General features: G+C 38.6%; 1 long non-coding RNA gene across 1 annotated transcript; it reads right to left on the bottom strand.

Annotated features, from left to right (window-relative positions):
* Window positions 1-438: 438 nt before the first annotated feature.
* LOC147583474 (uncharacterized) lies at window positions 439-2005 on the bottom strand. The gene is made up of 2 exons (XR_015243131.1): window positions 1668-2005; window positions 439-1545 (listed from the first exon to the last, which is right to left on the bottom strand). It is a non-coding gene; the product is annotated as an uncharacterized LOC147583474 (long non-coding RNA).
* Window positions 2006-2539: the final 534 nt, after the last annotated feature.

The following is a 2539-nucleotide window of genomic DNA, read 5'->3' as shown; positions in this document are numbered from 1 at the left end:
TCCTTCAGATTTGGAGCTATTCTACCTTGCTGCTTCGTGATCAGTGGGATTCTTTGGGGAAGATGCCTGTAATCTTACAGCAGATAAAATGCTACCATAGTTGGTCAATCTGAGACTCATGCCAACCCTTGCAAGGTAGTTATCTCATTTTCCAGAAAAGGAAGCCCAACTTCTTGGAGGCTAAAGGAGGGCCACTCAGCTGATAAGCAGTAGGGTTGGGATTTGAGCCTGGGTCAGACTATCCCGAGAGGCCACATCTTTCCCTTTCAACTATGTGGTGACTTTCTGAGTTAAGAAGCTTTTCATACCCATAAGCATAGAAAAATTACGTATTTCCTTTTAAGAAGTTAATACTGTGTGGAAATATTTGGGAATTGGAAAGTAAGGAGGCACTCTCTTCTGTCTTGCAAATAAAGAGGAAGGAGACAGAGAAGAGTGTTAGCTGCATAATCATATGGACATGTGTAATCACGTGTAAAATAATCACATAGTTTAAGGTTCACATGCCAACCTGATGAAAACAGCCTGGTTAGTACATATTTTAAAAACAAACGTATTTTACATTTATAAGTGAGTTAAACATTTCTAAAATTCTCATTCTTTTGTTGGAAAAAAGATCTTTTGCTTTTTTGGTCTTGAATAAAAATATCTGGAAAACATATGTTTGTTGTTCTAGTTAAATAAAACCATTGACATCGCGGCATTTGTGCTAGCTGTGACTGTACTCCTAATGAAAATAGTGAAAAGATGACCTGAAACCCCTCCCTGACCTGCAGAATTGGAAATGGGTCATCTCCCAGTGAATTCACAGTTATCTGCTTCCATTAGCTTCATATTCTGGAATAGCTCCAGAATTCAAAAACAAAAAAACAAAAAAACAAAAAAACAAATTATTTGCAGCATCTGGTCTTCCCAAAAAGGAAACCTTAAAATTAACTCTGAGTTAAGAAAGATGCATAATAAGGTTGTGTTAAACAACTCGAGTGTGCTTACAAGAGAAAAACTTATATGGAATCTTCTATTGCAGGAATCAAATCAGGTCTAAATAAGTATTAAAGTTACAATTTAAGTGCATTTGATTAAAGAGTCCCAACAAGGTCTTTGAACTAAGACATAGACTGGAACCCTACTCACTTGGTTCCAAACAGTTTTTCAATATAAAGAACATGTAATTGGCCAAGGAACGGGGGTCAAAAACACAAATCCCGCAGGGTCAGGCAGGTAATGTAAACCAGAGTTTGGAGAGACAGGTTCCCCTCACCTGTAAGATGAAGGTAATGAAAATACAAATCTCACAGTACTGTTGTAAGGATTAAATTAGATAATGCCCGCGAAAATCATTCAGAGACATGGTTGTCGCTGTTAAGTCTCTGTACAAATAGTAACCATTGTTATTGTGGGATCTTCGCCCACTTGCTTTCTTTGAAGGACATCATGACTTCCTAATAAGCTCCCCTGTCTTTCACACACCCTTGACACACCCCCGTCTTTCTTCTTTCCCATCTGTGAGGAAGCTAAGAATCCGATAAAATTGCATAGCAGCATCTGAAAGACAAAAGTGAAACAAAATGGGATGTTCTTGCTTCATCATTTTCCTGAACCAGCTTTTGTGAGAGTTTACTATGGGCAAGGCATGGGTGGCTGGAAGAGATGAATAGAGTTCTTACCAGCCATCAAATGAAGAGAGAAAGAGCCTTCTTCCCACTGCAGAAAGAAGCCAGTATATAGACTGTCAGAAAACATCCATGAGGGCACTGCCCAGTGGAGATACAATGGGAGGGACACATGTTAATTTTCAACTGTTTAGTAGCATGTTAAAAAAAAAAGTAAAAAGGAACAGGTGAAATTGGTATTAATATTAGCATTAAAAGTGTATTTTGGGGGCATGTGGGTGGCTCAGTCAATTAAGTGTCCGACTTCGCTCAGGTCATGATCTCACGGTTCATGAGTTCGAGCCCCGTGTCGGGCTCTGTGCTGACAGCTCGGAGCCTGGAGCCTGCTTCGGATTCTGTGTCTCCCTTTCTCTCTGCCCCTCATCCGTTCACACTGTCTCCCTCTCTCAAAAATAAATAAACCTTAAAAAAATTTAAAAAATATATATATATATTTTGGCTAATGTTTTCAAAATAATTATTTCAATATGCAATAAATGTAAAAAATTATTAATGAGACATTTACATTCCTTTTGTCATACAAAGGCTTTGAAATGTGGTGTATACTCTATACTTACATCACTCCTCAATTTGTACCAGTCATATTTCAAGGGCTCTATGGCTACATGTGTTTGGTGGCCACCATATTGGAAAGGAGGTCTATGAGACCTCTAGAAAAAAGTGCTCAAGAAAAATGTTAACAAATGGGGTATCTGGGTGGCTCAGTCAATTAAGTGTCTGACTCTTTTTTTTTTTTTTTTAATTTATTGTCAAGTTAGCTACCCTATGGTGTAGTCTTGGCTTCAGGAGTAGATACCCGTGATACATCACTTACATACAACACCCAGTGCTCATCCCAACCAGTGCTCTCCTCAATGCCTATCACC

This window comes from Puma concolor, chromosome A2 (genome assembly GCF_028749965.1).
Source record: "Puma concolor isolate L17-30 chromosome A2, mPumCon1.1.hap2, whole genome shotgun sequence".
NCBI classification, from domain to species: domain Eukaryota; kingdom Metazoa; phylum Chordata; class Mammalia; order Carnivora; family Felidae; genus Puma; species Puma concolor.
This window is presented reverse-complemented; position numbering and strand designations above follow the sequence as displayed.